This window comes from Mauremys mutica, chromosome 3 (assembly GCF_020497125.1).
Source record: "Mauremys mutica isolate MM-2020 ecotype Southern chromosome 3, ASM2049712v1, whole genome shotgun sequence".
Lineage (NCBI taxonomy): Eukaryota > Metazoa > Chordata > Testudines > Geoemydidae > Mauremys > Mauremys mutica.
Genome location: NC_059074.1, coordinates 72,835,711 through 72,856,782, shown reverse-complemented (window position 1 = coordinate 72,856,782; position 21,072 = coordinate 72,835,711). Strand labels below are relative to the sequence as shown.

The 21,072-nt window shown below is 39.4% G+C and overlaps 1 long non-coding RNA gene across 1 annotated transcript in view; it reads left to right on the top strand.

The window, feature by feature from the left end:
• LOC123366280 overlaps positions 1 to 20,551 on the top strand; it is a 43,822-nt gene extending 23,271 nt beyond the window's left edge. Inside the window, exons 2-4 of the long non-coding RNA XR_006578010.1 lie at positions 17,187 to 17,258; positions 19,102 to 19,187; positions 20,424 to 20,551. This is a non-coding gene — a long non-coding RNA (uncharacterized LOC123366280). The remainder of the gene's footprint in view (positions 1 to 17,186; positions 17,259 to 19,101; positions 19,188 to 20,423) is intronic.
• Positions 20,552 to 21,072: the final 521 nt, after the last annotated feature.

Below are 21,072 nucleotides of genomic sequence, written 5' to 3'. Positions count from 1 at the left end.
CAATGGGAACTGCTGGAAGCAACGCGGGACAAGGAAGTTACTGGCTGCCGCTTCCAGCAGCTCCCATTGGCCTGGAGCAGCGATCTGTGGCCAGTGGGAGCCGCGATTGGCCGGACCTGTGGACGGGGCAGGTAAACACACCGGGTCGGCCCACCAGGGGCTTTCCTTACACAAGCGGCGACCCCTGTTTGAGAAACCCTATGCTATCTGGTCACCTATGTGTATAGCTGGTCACCAACTACTAAACCCTCACCATCACCAATGCAGTTCTGAACTTTGGGCTTTTCTTCCTCTTCCTCGATTCATAAGTCTTTCCCCCTAATTTAGCAGTGAGTTTGGGAATGCAGCCATTTAGTATTTCTTTACTGCAGAAATCCTAGATGTCTTGTGGAAGAAATAAAAAAGTGATTTTTTAGCAGATGCAGGTTATTATTTTCATTCTCAGTGCTGTAGGAAAACACTATGCAAACATTGATTAGTCCATGATTTTTTTATATTTTTTTTTACAATTACTCATGCTGGCAAACTATGTAAAAACTGGGGAAAACACATGTAGAAATGCAAAATGGATATATTATGTGTGCAATTCACAATGTGTGGAAGTGCACTGTCATTTCATCTGGGTGCCTAAATGGAGAGCTTTCTCCATTTTAAATTCTTTAGTCCTTGGACACTTTCTTAAAGAAATTGTTTGGCTGGAGTGTGCTTGTGCTATTGATCCTCTGTCTCTGAAATTTCAGAAACCATGTCTATCTAGCTACCTGCATTGACTTGGCTCCAAGTCTCATTTCTAGACCTCACAGGAACAAGTATTTCAAAGCCAAAAGGTATAGTTTAGACAGACAATTTTGAAATCTCCGTGAGGAGCTGAGTAAGTGTTTAGACACTGCAGTACCCTGCAGAGACACTAACCACTGTTAGCTGTGGGGAAATGACCTATGTGTAAGTGCTGACTTGACACAAATAAAAAAGTGATCAAAAATCACATCAAAAGTAGTTGAATTGGTAGCTACTTTCATACAACAGTTCAGCCACCTCTAAACTAAAACACAGAAGCTGTTTCAGAGTGCACAATAATACATAAAAGTGTAGGACAAAAGTGAAAACTATCTTATCCAAACAAACACTGAAAGCAGAATGTAATTATCTTAGTTGAAATCTGGAGTTAACGTTATTGTCCCCTGAAGAGAACCATAAGATCTTCAGTGCCAACAAATAAATCACAGATAAATAAATATATAAATGAAATTGTCTCACACACCTTCTCAGTGCTTAATAAGCTACTGAACTTTTGGTGTGCATTTCTCTAAGGGGAAAAAATGCCACAGGAAAAAATAAACAAAAAACCCCTACAGAATCTAGTTATGTTTGCAACTGTAAATTCCTTAATCTTGTTTAGAAACTAACTATAGTCTTCAGTTAACAGCTAAGATTTTTATAAGGAGTGAAAGAACCAATAGGAAACTGAGGTAGTGTGGGAGTTTTGTTTATTTGTTTTTGTTGCTGTTGTTTTATGTTTTGAATGTATAAAGCAATTGTTCCTGTCTCCAAATACATCTTTGTACAGCTACATTCCTTCCTACCATTTCCCACTTGTTTCACAATGTTTAGCATTTACTGGTGTCCTTTCCTCTCACAGGATAAAGTAACTTCCCTGGAAGTCAATGACAATCACTCGTAGGCTGCAGTGGGAGACAGCGTTGCTGGAATTTATTATTGAATATAAAAATAGGTCTAGGTCCCTAAACTGTAAAGTGGGGATTTTCAAAAGAATGCTTACTCAAAACCAAGTGTCATCTCTTCCAAACAACTGTTCCTGCTACTGTCAAACTAGTTTTCATTTCATTAAGGAAGCCATTAGCAATTATTCATGTGTGAACCTCAACAGGTTTGGAGACAGGTTCAGTTTGGATAATACTTCGGAAAATCAGATGTTTTCTTTCCAAAATTATAAAGGTCCCTGAAACTCTTAATCAACATGGAGTCTGATCAACGTCCCACTGAAAGACTCCCATGGGGCAGGATTAGGCAGATAGAGCCTTTTATGCTAGGTCACAGCCCACATCTCCCATCGTCTCGACAGGAGACTTGGCTGCCTCTTAATACATGCCAATATTTTCAAGGTACAGTTAGCAAATCTGATGTGGGCCTGCTCTCTTTGATGTGGATATTCAGGGCTGCCCTTATGGATTCAGATTGCTGTGGTCACGGGGCTGCCATCCGAATTCCGTAAGCTGGCAAGGGTGAGTGCAGGTAGGCCCAGGGCTGGAGCTCCTGGCCAGCCAGTTGGGAGGCTGGTGATGCCTCCTGGAGTTGCCAGCCTGACAGGGAGGTACAGGCAGCAGGGCTTGCCCCTGTGGAGCCAGTGAGCCAGCCCCTGGGTCTCCCCTTCCCATGAGCATGAGTGATGGCTGCACACCCACTCTCTTCCTGCTAGGTGGTCAGGGAGTGTGTGGCCAGGGGATCCCCCACACTCAGAAACTCCTCCCTATTCAGCCTGGTCTGACTTTGGGGACAGGAGCTTACACCCTGCGCCCCTCAATGCTGTTCTCAAAGAAAGGGTGCCAAAATACAAGTTTGCCCAGGGTGCCATTTTCCCTAAGGCCGGCCCCATGGATATATCCAGGGGCCACTGGCAATCCCACTTCTTCATTCTTGAGCAGTAGAACCCAAACCATTCTCTGCTGTCTCTTGCTGCCATGTCTCTTTATGTGTTAAAAGCCATTCTGGAGCTTGGCATTGCAGTATTTGGGTGCAGGGTGTGTGTTCCACTTCAGTAAGATACTGAGAGGCAACCATATTTATTCCTGTAAACTGGCTCAGGCTCAGACTTTCTTGTGGGAAAACTGCAATGCTGAAGAGGCAAATATTCACAGATGTGTGGAGGTGGCTTTAGTCACAACACTCCCAATCACTGTAATGAGCTGTACATTTACTGCATATACATTAAGCTGAAAATATATTCTGTGCTGTACAGAAATATAACCCACTGGAAAGAACTGTGAATAAGGAGATTGTAAGGAAAAAATGACAATTTTTGCAATGTAAACTAAAAAGCACCTTCCTCTGAAGGGCAGATGAGATAAACACGGTGATAATAATGATATTCCTTGATTTCTCTGCCCCTGCCAGATTTATTTATTTCTGATGTATTCATTGCCATAGTGTCAGATCCCTGCACAAACATTAATTAATGTATTTTAAAAGCACATCTGTTTAGAAATTGCAGTATTACGCAGAGAGCTATGGTAAAGTAACTATTGCAGTTAGAAAATGAGGCACTGATCTTGAATAGAACCCAGATCTCTTTCTAGTCCAGGGCTTTAAGTACATGACCATGTTCCTTCCCTCTGTGTAGAGGACCCCAAACACCCTGTGCATCACTTAAGTCCTCAAAATAAGGTTTAAGTGTTACACCATTGTAACTCTGGCTACTCCAGAAGTCAGGATAAGTTAGAGCAGGGGTAGGCAACCTATGGCATGCGTGCCGAAGGCGGGACACAAGCTGATTTTCAGTGGCACTCACACTGTCTGGGTCCTGGCCATCAGTCCGGGGGGCTCTGCATTTTAATTTAATTTTAAATGAAGCTTCTTAAACATTTTAAAAACCTTATTTACTTTACATACAACAATAGTTTAGTTATATATTATAGATTTATAGAAAGAGATCTTCTAAAAACATTAATGTATTACTGGCACCCGAAACCTTAAATTAGAGTGAATAAATGAAGACTCGGCACATCACTTCTGAAAGGTTGCCGACCCCTGAGTTAGAGGAACCTCAGGCCGAGTCTCAAAGCAGCCTTGTATGTCTCCACAGCCCAGAAATGCAGGTGTGCTTTTCACTGCACCCCTCCCCCTCCTATCCCTAGTGCACCCCTCTACTAGATGCTGGGCAGGAAGGCAGTGTAGAGACGCCTACATAAGCTTTGCACTGAGCCTACACTGGGGGAATTCCTCTGGATCACTTCATGCTACTCTGGTGGTGTAAAAGGACTGCAGCAGGAACCAGAATCTCACCCAGTGGTTTCCAGTTCTGCTAGTTCCATAGTGCAATGCTTCTTTTGGCTTGGTTGTTTCAGATGGCGGTCAGCTGTGAGGATTTAAATGCCTTGTCAAAACTTATATCCCTTGCTTTAAGCTATCTTTATATGCACTAGAGGGTAAATGATTTTTACAGTGTCCTGGCTTGTCTTATACTTGATTTTGTCAAGTTGACAGCATGGAGCTCTCTCTGAAGCAAACACACAATGAGCTGTGTCTTGTTCTATATGTCTGATGTTAAAAAGCGGAGCCAGACAAAGTGCACCTGTTTGAATGGGCATTGACTGCTGAGCTACTAGCAAGCCCTAACAAGTTTGCCTGTGCGAGAAGTTTTGTAGGACACTGCATATCAACCAGAGAAAAAAAAAGCACAAAGTGCTTTGCTACCGGGACAGATTCTCAGCTGGTGTAAGTCAGCATAGCTCTACTGAAGCTCCAATACCTCTAATATTAACACAGCATTGATGGTAATAGAATGTGTAGAAAGTGTGCAAATCTCTGTGTTTAATACTGAACAGAAATGTTTCTAGTTGAAATGCAAAAACATATTAATAATACTGTAGACATTATCTGTGATTTTTTTTAAAAATAGCATGAGAAAAGGCAGTCTTGTCTTATATTTTTGTTCTATAGTTTGTAGGACTATGTAGTATGACAATGAAGCAGTTTATATTAAATGACATTCCTGTACAATGATTCAACTGTCATTTTAATTCTCTGTTGTGAGTTACTCCCCAGCACTTGTCTGCTAAAGGAGCTGGGTAGAAGAAACTATTAATTTTGCCTGCATATCCAATATAAGAGGCATCAACTGTAAAAACAAATCTGGACAGGTTACTTACAAGAGACACCTTTTTTGTTTAGGAGTGAAGGTAGCATTCATTCAGAAAAGGGATGGGAGGGGGGAACTTGTAAATAAAACAGACCTCATGAATTCAGAAGTGATGATGCTATGCTCCAGAGAGACACTTCAACTCACCTTGTAGACAGAATATTAGGAAACCTGTTTATTAGCCTTAATTTCTATTATATTTGATCACAAGCATTTTCCACTTTCACAAGCATTATAGCTCTTGGGAGTTCAAATTTTTTTTGCTTATCTTTAGCTGCAATTCATCTGCCAAATAAACTTCAAAACAAATTTCCCCCCTTTGAAGTACAAAACTGTAGTGCTGAGGTCATTTGCATTTACCCATTAAATTATAGTGGTTCTTTTTTTAAATCAAAATGACAACCATTAATGACAAAAAGCCTCTTGAATGCTGCTTTCTCTTTCTGCTTATCATGAACCTTAGAAGATGATAATAAGGAATAACCTTAAGAAAGCATACATGAAAATGAGTTCTGTCCCGTACTGTATGTGAGCAACAAAGCATTTCCACATGGCTTTGATGATTCTTACTTTCTAGCAGCCTTTATCTGAAACTCCATGTTCTCAGCCATATTGAAATGTGTTATTAAAAAGTAGTTAAAGTTCTCTTTCTGAAGTGCTTAATCTCACCCCAGTTAATCTCCTCATCCACACTCTGCTAAGGCATAACAGCCGCTATTTTTCATTGGATTTCAGTTGATTAAGTAGTCTGATTTAAGGCTAGTTAAGCTGTGTTTCAATTGTTGCAAGGCGGTATTCCCTCTCAGTGCTAAAATCCCATTGTACCTTTCTGGAGGTTTTTTTATCTGTTGGGCTAAAGAAGAGACCAGTCCCAGCTGGATATAAGAGTACATCCTTAGAAATCCTCCCCCTCAGGCTAATGCATTTACTTGCTTGCTTTCTTTTCTCCTTCTATCTTCCCATGACACTCACAAATAAAGCTGTTCCACTATTTGAGGGGAAGCTCCCTGCCCCCTTTTTACTTTGATTATAAGTTCAGAGCCAAAAATGTTGGGAAAAGAAAAACCCACACAAATAATTAGCATTTGTCAACAAGAACCATTATGCTGCCAGGTGCAGAGCAAAATTGCATTTGCCACTGAAGGACTCAAGTATGTCCTGAGGAGTGAATGAAATTAATGATGTTTCCATAATGGCTGAGTTACTGAAGTCTCTTTAAAAAAAACCCTTGAATAAGAAAAATAAAAGTAATTTTTAACAATTAGGAAGTAATAAAAATCATGGTAAAGTAGCTATTGCGTTGATGAAAATTAGGCTAGGGAATACTTGGGGAGATTTGAAAGTATACAAATCAAGCAGTTTCAATGATATGCATCCTAAATTATTAACGTGTGTTAGCTAATGAATGAACTATGCCACCACTTCAAATGTATTTTTGAAATGTCATAATGAACTCGGGGGAGGTACTGGAAGATTAGTGAGAAACAAATTTGGGAACTGTTTGCAGAAAAAGGAAAGAATTATGACAGCAGTTTTTAGGGCTTGATCTTACTAGATGCTGATCACTATGATCTAGCAAAGCATTGACATACATGCTTAACTTTAAACGTGTGAATAGTTCCATTGACTTCAATAAGATTGTTCATGCACTCAAAAGATTGGCTCTGTTACAGCAAAGCAATAAATACTATACTACTCAACATCTTGCTGGATCTTGCCTCTTACTGTCCTGCATGTCTGACTCCTATTCCTAGTGAAATAATAGAACGAATATTCTCATATTAAGAGAAAAGATTACTCCATAGCTAGAAGATGCAGCCATTAGCAATAGACATCATGAGTTAGGAGGAATAAATGTGAGCAGATACATTTAATTACTTTTGTGTGTGTGCTAGAATTACAAAATGAGTGGGTGAATGGAAAACTGTAGCTGTAATATATTTGGATTTTAATATATTGATAGGGTCTTAAAATGTTTGTCTATATTAATTAATTAAAATTGGTTTAGGTATTAACACTATTGCATGGATTGAAAGCCGGATTCAAGGGCATAAACAAAAGACAATATCAGTAATGTCTCATAATGCAGAAAGGTGTCTAGTAGGGTGCCGCAGGGGTCTGCTTTAAATCAGGGCTTCATATCTTCACTAATCTAAAAGAGAGATACATTGCATTAATTACATTCAAAGATGATACTAAAGAGATGCGAGGACAGGGAAGTAATAAAAAGAAACCTAATTATCTTAGAAACAGGACCAGTAAATACCTGTGTGCGTGTACATTGCTTAACACCATGGGACACTGATCTTGACTGGGACCTCTGGGCACTACTGCAATATAAAGGCTAAATTATAATAAAAGTAAACTTCAATATGAAATTCAACTTTGAAAAATGCAATTTTTAAAGTGAGGAAAAAATCAGACATTCAATGGGAGCAAGAAACTGGACAGCAGTAATTCTAAAAAGGAACAAATAAACAAAAATACCATAGGTGTGAAAATGGAGAGCAATTTACCCATGACTTTGGAATGCCATATGGCAGCAAAGATGTCAGGGCAGTTTTGAGCTGCATATGCAAAAGACAGCTGGTCATGCATCAGGAAGGTGAAAGTTCCTTTGTATATGGCTGTGGTATGGCTGTTTGTGGAATATTTAATTTAATTCTGAGGAAACCAATACCAGAAAGATATCCACAAACTGGATGTTGCTCAGAAAAGAGATACAAAAATTAAGTGGCTGAAAGGATAATAATTTTATGTATAGTAAAATATTTGAATTCTATTATTGATGTATTTTAGTTCTATTTATGTATATACATATTAAGTATATGCAAAAAGGCACCCATATTATAATTTGCATATCTGACATACATTTACAAACTGAAAATCTAGTATTAAATGATAATTTTTAAAAAAGATTTAAAAGCAGTACAGCAAAAGTTCCATTCTAAAATAATTCTCTTTGTGTGTGTCTGTGTGATATGTAATCATTTCCGGAAAGGTGAAATTAACCTTTTGTTAGAATCTAATACATAGATTCATCAAACATTTATTGAAATATAAAAATACATTCAAAATGAAGTATATTCTGGCTAAGTTATAAGTACATGGCACATATGTCTACAAATATTTAATGGCTAGCAAGACCAATTTGAGTTCAGTGGGTATGTAGGTTTATAAAAGGGAGTAATGTGAACACAAATTAAGAAAAGGAAATGTACGGTAGGCTGAACAGCTGGGGAAAAAACTGCTGACAATGCAATATGTTAGTGTGCTAAACAGTGTTTCAAGGGAAGTGGAGGAAGACCCAGCACTTGGAACATCTGAAACCAAAATAGATAGTGAACTATGAATTTCCTGTAGTGATCAGTCCTGCGTTGTCAGGGAGATGGACTGGATGATAATTTTAATAGTTTTTTTCTATGTCTAATTTGTATGGTTTCATGGTATTATCAATATGCTGCAGGGAAGTGATAGTATGGGGTGCCTGAGCTATATGTGATCTACTATCTACTCTCCTCCACGGACAGTGGGTTTAATCATGGATACTCCAACTCAGCAAATCACCTAAGCATGTTCATGAATCAAAGCACATGTTGCAGCTTCTCAACCTGGAGAGAGAGCGAGCCCTGGGACAATTAAGATCACTTCTGAACCCAGCCAGCAGCTGAGTTTTTGATAAAGTGACTGTCATCTACTTAATGTGAAATTCTGAATCTGTTTCATTAATATTTTAGCTGACAATCATGTTTCTGAGCTATTGTTCTATACCCTGAATTTATCTGAATAGACTACTTCTAATATCTCTGTCAATATGATAGTCATTTATTTTAAGCAGCTAGACACAAAGGTAGTGAGGCAAATAGGCTAAGTGGTGTCAGTGATTTTGTTCTCAAATAGGATTAAATCACTACCTCTATAAGATTTTGATATTTATCTTCAATAAATAGCAATAAATAGCATAATTCAGAATTCCTCTATTCTGATTAGCTACACAAAACTACACATTTTTTTGGTCTAGATGAAATCCTAGAATAAAGGCATTCTATCTGACTGATAGATTAGGTATTCTTTTGTAAACCCACAGCCAACCAAGGGTGCAATGAAAATAAATCCAAAGCAACAATCTGGCATTTTAAAAGACAATATTGACGGCACCTGTCTAACAGATAAAGTTTTCGTTATCATTCTTTAGGTGAACCCCATCACTCGTGCAGACTATAATAGTAATAATAATACTTAGCTTTTGTATAATGACTAGTATTTTCAAAGCACTATACAGGTGTTAAATAACTTATCCTCACAACACCCTTTTGGGTTGATGGATAAACATTATCCCCATTTTATAGAAAGGAAATCTAAGACAGCTCAAAGTTATATGGTATTGTGTTATGGTTAAGGTTATGTTGTATATCCATGTTGGTACCAAGACTTGAAGAAAAGCTCTGTGTAATTTCAAAAGCTTCTCTCTATCTCACCAGAAGAAGTTGGCCCAATAAAAGATATTACTTCACCCACCTTGTCTCCCTAGTTTACACAGTTAGTTAGTGGCAGAGCAGGATTAAAACTCCAGATCTCCTGAATCCCCAATATGTGTTTATTCATTCACACCGCAAGCTAAGATCCAGGGAACTGATTTTTGACCTTTTCCTATATCAAAATTCAGAAAAGTGTTTAAATAAGTGCTTAGGTCTATTCCTATTCAGCAGCGCATATTCTTTAATCCCATTGAATTACATGGGATTTAAGCAAGTGTCTACAATTAAGATCATGTTTATGTGCTTTGCTGAATATGAATGGGCTGTTGAATTGGGGCCCTAATGAGCATATCCTACTACTTATCATCAGGATAGCATGGGCCCAATCCTATAGCATTTCAGGTACATCTACACTGCCCACAAAATAGAGCCTTCCCATCTGGGTCAACAGACTCTAGCTAGCATGGCTTGGGTTAGTGCTCTCAAAACAGAGCCACAACTTCAAAGCACTGTGCCTACACAGGTATCTTTAGAGCACTAGTGCAAGCCCTGCTAGCCTGGGTCCCTTGATCTAAGCTGGACAGCTCTCTTCCAGGGCAGTGTAGATGTACCCTCTGTGCCCAGCACACAGTTGGAGTGGTATGCATGGAGAGCTTCAGTTCCTGTGTTTATTCTGAACATTTACTGTTCAAACAGGATAATATCTCATCTGATAGCGCTGTCTTTTATGTCACATAAAACACACAAAGCCAGCTTGTCTTTGCATAAAGTGTCATTCTGTGATGTGTGCTGCAAATTCAGCAGCAAAACTCCTCTTTGTAGATTAAATATCTGCTGCAGATTCAGGTCACAGAAATAATATTCTAATTCAAACCACTAGTATGCAAATGGTTACCAAGGAGGAAAGGCGTTTTCAATTGTGATTTGAAAGCATCTCTGGGTATTGGGATTTTCACAGTGAAAATGCATCCTGTTTGTTTCCCCAGGTCAGATGCTACAATTTCCAAACTGATGCCACACCAGATATTGAGAGATGCTAATATACTAGACTACTGTTACACTTGCATTACCCGCTCCAGAATATAGTGTTGTCTTCACATGCTCCCTGACGCCTCTGCTCCTACGTTTCCAGTTTCAGCAAGAGTGTGTGTGCTGGAGCGGCGGAGGGAGAGTCTCCCCAAATCACTCATTTTGTACACCAGCCACTACTGGAATGCTCCTTTGGGCCCATTTTAGATACTCCCATAGAGTAAATATTTTGAATAGGTTGCTTGTGACTGTTCAGCTTTTTTTTCTTTTGTTTTACTTCATTAGAGGCTTTCAATTGCTGAATATCAGTATATGCAGGTAAGTTCTCTCCATGGCAGGAGAAACAGAAGGAGAAAGAACTCAACAATATTAATTGATACTAGAAATTTTTTTACAGTAATCAAAAACATCACACATACCAAATAAAACATTGCTAATATAATATTAGGAGTCTGTTCTCTGTGCCATATGCATTGGAATAAATCATGCAAGCCTTGTTATTGTGGCAAATTTTCTGTAATTTTAATTCAAAATCTGCTGTTGAATAATAAGTCAAAGCTGTTAGTAAGAAGTTATCAAAGTCACAAAATCAGGGTTTACACAGACAAATCCAACTATGAAGTGTTTTTGGTTTTATTAAATGTGAGGTTTTAAATAGACACAAAAACAAGGAGGAGTCCTTGTGGCACCTTAGAGACTAACAAATTTATTTGGCATAAGTTTTCATGGGCTAGAACCCACATTGCTTATGCCCAAATAAATTTGTTAGTCTCTAAGGTGCCACAAGGACTCCTCGTTGTTTTTGCTGATACAGACTAACACGGCTACCACTTTAAATAGACACAGTAATTAAGGAGAAAACCTCAAAGGGTTAAGGTGGAATCATTTATTTAAAATAGAGTCATATTTTAAAATGTTAATGGTATGTGCATAGTTTGTAAACGTTCATCATAGCTAGTATTTTTACAATATATAATAGATTTATAGATAATAATAGAAAAAATTAACATAGATTTTAGTTCTCCATCTATTACTTATTTTTTTTAAATACCGATATCAAAATATGATTAAGAGAAGCATTTTTTCCAAAATGTTTTCATGCTGAGCACAGCAGTTAAAAGTAATTGCATCTCTCTTCTAGAAGCAATGTGTGGGTTCTTAAACTCTAAAGTAATAGACACTTCCTTTAGACTAAAATAATACCTGTTTTCTCAGGAGGGAGAACTGTTTTGCTGTACAATAAGCTGATTTTCTATTAAGGTTGTTTCCAGTTTGGAATTCAATCAACTTGCATGAAGAAAATCCTCAGAACTTTCTCTTTGAGAAATGAATGAAATGGATAGAGGGGAGGAAGGGGAAAAATAATGTACAGAATATGGACTCAATCTGCAAGGTGAATTTAGAAAAGCACTTAAGCATGTCCTTAATGTTAAGCCTATGAGTAGTCTCCCTGACATTCTAAAAGTGCTGTCCCTCTAAAACTGGTGTCCCTAGCCTCTGTTTGCCAGAGCTGGGAATGAGTGACAGGGGGTGGATCACTTGATGATTACCTGTTCTGTTCATTCCCTCTGGGGCACCTGGCATTGGCCACTGTCAGAAGACAGGATACTGAGCTAGATGGTGTGATGGATTGGATCACAGAACCCCCCTTGGGAGCTGCCACCTGATGTGCCAAGACTACTTCTGCCCCTGCTTTCCTGCCCTGTCAGCTTAGGACTTCAGTGCCCTGCCTGGTTTGAGCCAGACTCACTAGCCTGCTGGAAACCCAGACCCAGGTCTGAACCACGTCCCCTAACAGCTGTAGGCTTACCTGAAAGCAGCTTAGAGAAGTGTTCCTGACTTTAACACTCCAATGCCCAACTCCCAGTGGGGTCTAAACCCAAATAAATCCATTTTAACCTCTATAAAGCTTATGCAGGGGAAACTCATAAATTGTTCACCCTCTATAACACTGATAGAGAGATATGCACAGCTGTTTGCCCCCCAGGTATTAACACATACTCTGAGTTAATTAATAAGTAAAAAGTGATTTTATCATATACAGAAAGTCGGATTTAAGTGGTTTGAAGTAGTAACAGACAGAACAAAGTAAGTCACCAAGCAAAATAAAATAAAACACGCAAATCTATGTCTAATCAAACTGAATACAGATAATCTCACCAGTTCCAGAATGCTTCCTTTTACAGGCTAATTTCCTTTTAGTCTGGGTCTAGCAATCACTCACACCCCTGGCAGTCACTGTCCTTTGTTCCAGTTTCTTTCAGGTATCTTTGGGGGTGGAGAGGGTCTCTCTTTAGCCAGCTCAAGACAAAATGGAGGGGTCTCCCCTGGGCTTAAGTAGACTTTCTCTTGTGGGTGGAGACCCGCTCCGCTCTCCTATGCAAAGTTCAGCTACAAAATGGAGTTTTGGAATCACCTGGGCAAGTCACATGTCCATGCATGACTGAGTTCCTGAGTTTTATATATATATAAAAGCATATTTCCATAAAGCCTTATGGGTGGCACTGTCACATATGGATCCTTGGTCTGACCCAGTAGGGCCATTCTTATGTTCTTAAGTGTCATTAAGACTTTTCCTATCTAGCTTTATCTAAGTATGTGAATATTCTAACCTCTGTACCCAGATGCTTTGTATTCCAGAGATGAGTATAGTATTCCTGTCCCCTACCTTCCAGTATCCTTCCCGAGTCCCACTCTGCCCAGTACCTTACTCCACTAGAGGGAACCTTACTTCTGGATATCTCTTTGCTGTGCTATGACTGCTCAAATCAAATCTGTTCTTCAGATGTGTCATATGAAGAGGTCCCAGAAGACTGGAGAAGGGCTAACATAGTGTCCATCTTTAAAAAAGGGAAAAAAGAAGGAATCAGGGACCTATAGACCAGTCAGTCTGATCTTGACATCTGGGAAGCTTCTAAAGTAATGTATAAAACATTCAAATTGCAAATACCTGGTGGATGAAGGGGTGATCACTAGCAGCCAGCATGGATTTACTAAGAACGAATCATGCCAAACTAGCTTGATTTCCTTCTTTGCCAAGGTAACTGGTTTTGGGGATATGGGGAATGTGGTGGACACAATATACCTGGACTTTAGCAAGGCTTTTGACATAGTCCCACATGACATTCTCATCAGGGCCGGCTCCAGAGCCCAGCAGGGCAAGCGCCTGCCTGGGGCGGCCCTTTCCCGGGGGGGCGGCAGGCTGGGCCGGCGGACCTGCCGCAGTCATGCCTGCGGGAGGTCCACTGGAGCCCCGGGAGCAGCGGACCTGCCGCAGGCATGACTGCGGAGGGGACGCTCGGCCGGCGGCTCCAGTGGACCTCCCGCAGGCATGACTGCGGACGGTTCGCTGGTCCCGCGGCTCGGCTGGACCTCCCGCAGGCACGCCTGCGGCAGCTCAATCGGAGCCGCCGGACCCGCGAACCGCCCGCAGCCGCGGGGGGTCCAGCCGAGCCGCGCGACCAGTGGACCCTCTGCAGTCATGCCCGCGGGAGGTCCGCTGCTCCCGCGGCTCGGGGGCGCCTCCCGGGCATGACTGCTTGGGGCGGCCAAAAACCTAGAGCCGCCCCTGATTCTCATAAATAAGCTGGAAAAATGTGGGCTTGGTTGAACTACCATTAAGTAGATACATAATTGGTTAAACAACGGCAAGCAAAGACTATTAATGGAATGAAGTCAAATTGGAAGGAGGTCTCAAGCAGGGTTCCACAGGGATCTGTTTTGGATACAGTATTATTTAACATCTTTATTAATTACCTGGATATAGGAAAAAGAACATACTGATCAAATTTGCTGATGACACAAAGCTGTGGGGAGGAGGGGGGGTTGCAAACCCCTTGGAGGATAGAGCTAAAATTCAAAGACTATAGACAAGAAAATGAAATTCAACAAAGACAAACGTAAGGTGCTACATTAGGGAAGAAACACTTAGGGAAGAAACATCAAATGCACAAATACAGAATGGGGGATAACTGGCTTGGCAGCAGCACTGCTGATAGGGATCTGGGAGTTGTGGTGGATCACAACCTCAACATGAATCAACAATGCAATGCTGTTGGGGAAAAAAAAAACAAATGTAGTTTTGGGTTGCATTAACAGAAGCAAAGAATGCAAGTTATGGGAGATGATAGTACCACTCTAAGGCACTGGTTAGGCCTCAGCTGGAGAATTGTGTCCAAATTTGGTCACCGCTATAGAAAGGATGTCAAGAAACTGGAAAGGATCCGGAGGTCAGCGACAAAGATGATGAAAGGGATGGAATGCAAGTGATATGAGCAAAGGCTGAAGGAAGTGAATATGTTTAGTTTGAAAAAGAAGAGATTAAGGGGGAATATGATAGTGGTCTTCAAACACTTGAAAGACTGCCATAAAAAAGATGAAGAAAAATTGTTCTCTCTTGCCACAGAGGGCAGGACAAAAGGCAGTGGGTTCAAATTACAGCACAGTAGATTTAGATTAAATCTCAAGAAAAAAAAATCTTCCTAACTGTAAGAACAGTAGGGCAATGGAACAAACTCCCTATGGAAGTCAAGGAAGCTCCTTCACTGGAGGTTTTCAAAAGGAGGCTGGATAGCCATCCGTTTTAAATGGTTCAGACACAACAAATCCTGCATCTTGGCAGGGGGTTAGCTTAGAGGACCTTGGCGATCCCTTCTGACCCTATGGTTCTATGATATGTTGCATCTATTTACTCTCATTACCTGAGTAGTTCCATTGAAGTTTTAAAAGTTAAGCCTGTGCTTAAAATGTTTTGGTGGATCAGGGCCAGAGTGCTCAGTGCTTTACAAGGTCAAGCTCATGTTAGGGATCCTATCCTACAGTCTTTCCTCATCGGAATAGACTGTAGCCTATAGCATGTGTTAGGCCAAAGATTAATTTCAACTGATTTCTTAATCTAAGTTAAGATAAGAACAGATGAGTATGAGAAATTGGGTTTGTTAGTGAGAGCAAAAAGTTATAGATAAGTTAGGACATAACTCCAGATCATGTTATAAACTTGTTTTGATCCTAATTGGTTTTTACTATGTTTTAGATAAAATGTTAATGTTTTAAAAAATGTTATCTATATTGATAGTTAATGGTGTACTATTTATGCAGATACTAATTATGATGATGCTTAATGTTAAATAGCCAATAAGAAAGTAGAAAATATTTAATTATGGTAAAAAAGGTGGAATTAATGCTAATTAATTAAGGGTGTTTTTAAAAGGGTGGTACACTGATTTTAGAGAGGCACACTAATCCTCCATCAAGGTGCCATTAGAGAAAGGATTGTACCTATTTTTCTCATCCAGGGACTGATCAACTCTGGGGGCATCATTTAATCTTATAATGTGAGTATAATACAGTGTATGGTTATATTGTAATCCCTGTTTGCTCAATTAACTAATTTATTTTAAATAAGGTCTTTAATTTTATCACTTATTGTGTCATACAGAGTTCTCTACTCAATTAAATTATCTGTAACCACCCTGGAGGCGCGAACCTTAAAGAATTCAGTTTGGCTTTATTCCTTATTTTTAAACTACTAATTGGGTAAGCATAAATCAAGGTTACAACTCCTTGAGGACAGTAAGTGAGCTAGATAATGACCGCAGTTCTGGCCAGGAGGTTGGCAGAGATAGACTCCTGCATCAGATCAGTTAATGTAAGTTAGGCTCTGTGCAGGTGGAGACATTTTCCTGAGTGGAACATCCTGTAGGACTGGGGGTTTTGAGGGTTTCAAATGAATGATGTAAAAATTTTATACATTTGATAATTTACAAGAAAACTTACAATGGATAGCACTCAAAATTATAGTTGGACAGGAAAATATTTTCCCATTAAATTTTCAAAGATATCAAAAAAGGGTCCCATTCCAAGTTGGAACAAAAAGTTAATCTTGAAAATTTTCGCTAACCAAAAAAAAAATATATAGTTAGTTTGGGTCAATCAACATATTTCATTTCAATTTCATTTTTTTTTGTCTTTTCAATATTACATCAAATTTCTAAACAAAAAGTGTCATTGAAACAGAAATTTGGAGAAATTTGAACATTTAAGAATTGTCAAAGCAAAACATTTCAACAATTCAAAATGTTTTTATTCAGAATTTGTTCAAGCGGAAAAAATTGTTGAAACCAATATTTTCCCAGTTTCAGTTTCAATGAATTGGCATTTTTGGTTAAAAATGTTTAGTCAGAAAATTCCTCAAAAGCTCTACTTAAAATGCAATATGCAACATTTCTACATTTAGCTAAGGGACAAATCCTATAGTCCTTAGTAAAAAAAAAAAAAAAAAGGTTCCAAGCTGCACCTGTAAAAACTGCAAATACAAGTAGGTAACAGAGTGTGAAAACACATATTTAAATGCCTATACTGAGTACCATATTGTTGCTTGGAAAAGCTTATTTATGCTCAATCACCTATTTGCACCACTTTAGAGACATTACTTAGGCACCTGTTTTAGGAAATTTGGGTTTCTTTCTTTTCTTATAAAGGGAAGCATTGTAAATTTTAGATACTTTGGAAGAGTTTGGTAAATTAAGTGTGTTTTAATGTGAGAGTGTAATTTGTACATTTATTATAGTCTAAAAACAGGGAGTAATTTGTAGCATATGTTTTTATCCCTATAAAAGATAATGAAAAAGCAAGAATAATGCAAATTATGCATTATTGTGCTCAGAGGCATCCACTACTAAAAATGTTCAATGTAATGAAGGCTAAATGTTGTGCATGATTAAACTAGTCATATACAAACAATAGTTCAGAGAAAGAAAACAGCATTTGTGAATGTGATTATCTTTTTTTCTCCCTCTCAACAGAGATAGGAAGAAACAGAGACAGCTAGAGAAGGAGATGAGAGGAAGTAAAGGAGGGGCTATCATTATTTACATGTATGTATTCATATATGAATATGATATAGCAGTGTTATGTGGTGTATAAACCCCAAACTGGCAAACAAAGGGTTAATTGAGGGCCCAATTAGCACACCCAGTGGCACTTGGATGGTAGACCAGGCCCAATTTAGTAATAGGCACAGCTGGGGAGGAGCTGGGTGGTTATCCTAGAGACGGGGTGGAATTTTGAAGGGAAAAAAAAGCTGGAGGAAGTGAGTATGCTCCAGGGTTCTTTGCCATGGTAGAGGCCTAAAGGGAGCAAGAAGACCTGAGTTGGGTCAGGTAGTGACCTGTAAGGGATGTAAGAAAGCTCACCTTCAGTAGAGCATGATGGGTGGCAGTAAGTGCTAGAAAACTCTTTGCAGTGAGCCTAGAGAAGAGACCTAGAGAGAGACTCAGACACGCTGAGCCCAGGAAGAGGCTGTGGGAAACGCCTGAAGACAGACTGATAGGAAATGGCCCATGGAGGAAGCAAGGGGTCTGAATAGATAAACCTTTGGTGCTTGCTACAGGGCTTCTGCACTGGAAACCAAAGCAGAAGGAGAGGCTGAGTTCCCCAGTGGGCCTGTGGAAGAAGGTGGTCTGGAAAACCTGTGATATAAGGGATAAGGATTATCAAAACCCCTTGGTCTGAGGTGTAAGGACTATTGAGTCTGGAGTTGGGCTGAAGAGTGATGGTGATGGACTATCAGTTTCTTGGACTCTTGGTTTATTCCAGAAAAGTGGGGACTGAATGTGACCTAGATGGAGGGCCAGATCGTAAGAAAAAGTAGACTATCACATGGCCTGAACAGCTGTCTGAAGGAAGTGACTAAGGGGAAGGTCCTGCAATGCTGTGTGCAGCCACAAGGGGGCACATTGACCAATGAGTCAGTCTTCTATAAGTAATAAAATAATGTACACATGCACATTGATATTAAAAGTTGTAGTGTTCCAGATGAAGATGCACCCAAGCAGCAAATTTGGAATTGAACTTCTTTGAAGTTCAAGGATCATTTAGAGCTGGGGTTTTAGTTCAACCCAGTGCCCATTTAGGAGATGTGTATTTGGACCCAATCCAGGGTTTTCAAAAAACATGTGATGTTGTTACATAAATAGCTAAAGTGTTAAACCTTTATCTTGTAATTAGCTCTGTGTGGGCAGATTTCTCCAGCAATGCAACACAGGACGGGGAATTAAAATAAGATCAAAATACCAATTTCAAACTTCTGTGTTATTCAGATATGGGGACTTAGGCCCATTAAAAATCCCAGAGCTTTAATTTCTCCACGTTTATGACAGTACCAATAAGTGAGCACTAAAGCCCTAATTCAGGAAAGTCCTCTTTGCACAGAAAATATACAAAGTACTCATGCTTAAGTGCTTCCCTATTCATGACAGAATGTAAAAAACATATTTGAAGTTAAGCTTAAGTCCCATTGACCACCTCCAAGCATCCCTTCTGCTTAACTATCTGTCCCAACTTGTATTTAGCGCAGACACTCTGCTTCCTTCCCTAGACCTGAAGAAGAGTTCTGTGTAGCTTGAAAGTTTGTACCTTCACCAACAGAAGTTGGTCCTATAAAAGATACTACCTCATCTACCTTGTTTCTGTAATAAAAAAAAAACACAGACAGCTCTGCAGTCTGCATTGGGTGACTTCACTTGGAATGGCCCTAAGATTGATTCTATGATTCTTTAATACTTTTAGAATCTGGTCATTAGATCTAATTTTTTGCAGCAAGGTTTTGGTTGTTCTCTACTCATCAAGATCTCCCATCTCTGGCTGAATCATAAAAAGATGTGACATTTCGTTTTGTTTTAAATCTGATTAAAGAATCTTCTCCTTGTCTTTGCACAGAAGATATACAAAGTGTTCTGACAGTTCTGAACATCTTCCAGGAAAAGGGCACTAAGTCTGAGACCTGACAAAATGATCCTTTACGGGTGAGCTAGACTCTATTTACCTCTCTCAGTCAGTTGGTGCTTTTCCTTTTACTTCTCTACTGACTGTGCTAATGAACTTTGAAAGATTTGCATTTCTTGGACAGAATTATTCAGTTCACTTTCCTAGCACTATCCTTCTGGGTTTTGTCAGCCTCTCCTTTTATCTGTTTGTTCAGCCTAAATTAAAATCCGTACAGGAGGACATCATTCTCTGTGGATATTACACAAACCTACGTTGAAAATTCTTTCTGTCAAAGCTTTTGGTATCTTGTTTTGTTCATATTTGAGTAGCATTCTTAACAGCATCCCACTTTGCAGTGGCACTAAATAATTAAACACAAATAAACTAGGCTGCTTTAACTCTCCAAAGCCATGATACTGAGTTTAGTAATCTTCTTCTTCATTAATTCACGTTGTAAGCCTAGGTATTGTAGCACATAAGCCAACTTGCCTCCATGTGGTGGTGAGGGTATTATTTATTAATTTATTAACTATTCTGATAGTACCCATAATGTGCTGTGGGGGAGATGTGAAGTGGTACACATACAACCAATTTTTTCATAGATTTTTTTTCCTTTGGCAGAATTAACAGTTATTCAACTTTACATTTCAACATCAAGAGCTTTTGTGATTACCACAAAAAACTGATCAAATTTCTATAAGTAATTGATCATATTTAAAAGTGAATTTCTTTTGTCTATGGCTCTACTCCTTTTATATTCAGTTTCTATTAATATTCAAGTAATTGAGTTTTTCTCCTATGTGCTGGCAGAAGCTTATTTTAAATTGCACACTTGAACATTCACACTGAATGAGTGAGATAAGACTTTGCTTTAGACAGTAGGGGAACAGGGTTCCAAAAATCTCTCTCTAGAACTTTGACAAAGTAGGAATTAAATGACCAAGAAAAGGATCTGATCATACATGCGCACACAGTTATTTTTCATGAACATGAGGTGAGAAAATTATATTTAAACTCTCCCTCCAGGTAGGATTTTGAATAGGGACTTTCAAATAGGACTTCTAAGTCTCTTTCAGCCAATAAATCTTGCAGTAGCCTAATTTTTCTAGTAATGATTCTTGGTCCCAAAAGGAAAAGATTTGACATTTTCTGCAGTTTCCTCATCCTGCATAACTTCTACCTCTTCCTAAATTACTGTCTCTCCCTGAGAGATTCAATTCTGCAATGGCTTTGTCAAGCTCTCTCCATTGTTTTTGTTCGTGATCAATCCATAGTGTGTGGACAAAAAATAGAAAAACAATCTGAGCTTGAGCCCTGGCTGCCAGAAAAGGAGAGGTGCATACAAAGCATGGAGAGAAAAGGGACAGGACATCATATGGAAGATGCCACTGCATAGGGGAACGAGAGAGAAGGCACTCAACGGGGAAAGTGGAGTGGAAGGGTAAGCCCTATGCTTAGGACCTGTCTTTTTATAGATCAGTTGGTGGTTTCTCCCTGTGCTTAAGGTAAATGCTGCTCATCATTGGTGGAAGTTTCCCTAATTGTAGATATAAGCCACACACTGAAAACTGGAAGGAAGAATAGAATTTTCAAAGGCTTTGCTTATATAAATCAGGGTTGAAGTCCTTCCAACTTCAGTTTATCAGCCTAGTCCCTCCTCTGTTAGATCAATGACATGACCTCAGAGGAGTACCTGGGCCCTGGAGGTTTTAGGTGCCTCTCCCTAATCATCTCTCTTCCTTTAAAGACTGAAGATGAGATCCTCATCCCTTCTTTGGCTCCTTGTCACCAGGTAAAAGAACCAGAGAAGTGTAAGGCCTTGGTTCTCAACCAGAGCTATACGTATTCCTGGGGGTATACAGAGGTCTCCCAGGAGGTACATCAACTAATCTAGATATTTGCCTAGTTTTGCAACAGGCTACA